The following is a 297-nucleotide window of genomic DNA, read 5'->3' as shown; positions in this document are numbered from 1 at the left end:
CCTCCAACCGTCTCCGCCAATCGCGTGGTCGCTTTAGCCGTGCCACTCGTTGTTAATTGGGCCCCACTATTGCACCCGCTGAGGCTACCGCGAGTGCTTGGACCCGCCGCATCCACTGCGGGAGACACATGGCACGTGGTGTAATGTGCCTTTACATCTTTATAGGGGTATTTCCCTTTAGCTTTAAAATTGCACTCTGAACATTTATAATTTAATGTGTCTCCCGGGTGGCACTTTTTCAAATGTTTTGACAAATGCGGCGGGTCACTGTATTCGCCCTTTACCTTACCTGCCCCC

The sequence above is a fragment of the Trachymyrmex cornetzi genome, unplaced genomic scaffold (genome assembly GCF_001594075.2).
Source record: "Trachymyrmex cornetzi isolate Tcor2-1 unplaced genomic scaffold, Tcor1.1 scaffold2326, whole genome shotgun sequence".
Taxonomy (NCBI): Eukaryota; Metazoa; Arthropoda; class Insecta; order Hymenoptera; family Formicidae; genus Trachymyrmex; species Trachymyrmex cornetzi.
This window is presented reverse-complemented; position numbering follows the sequence as displayed.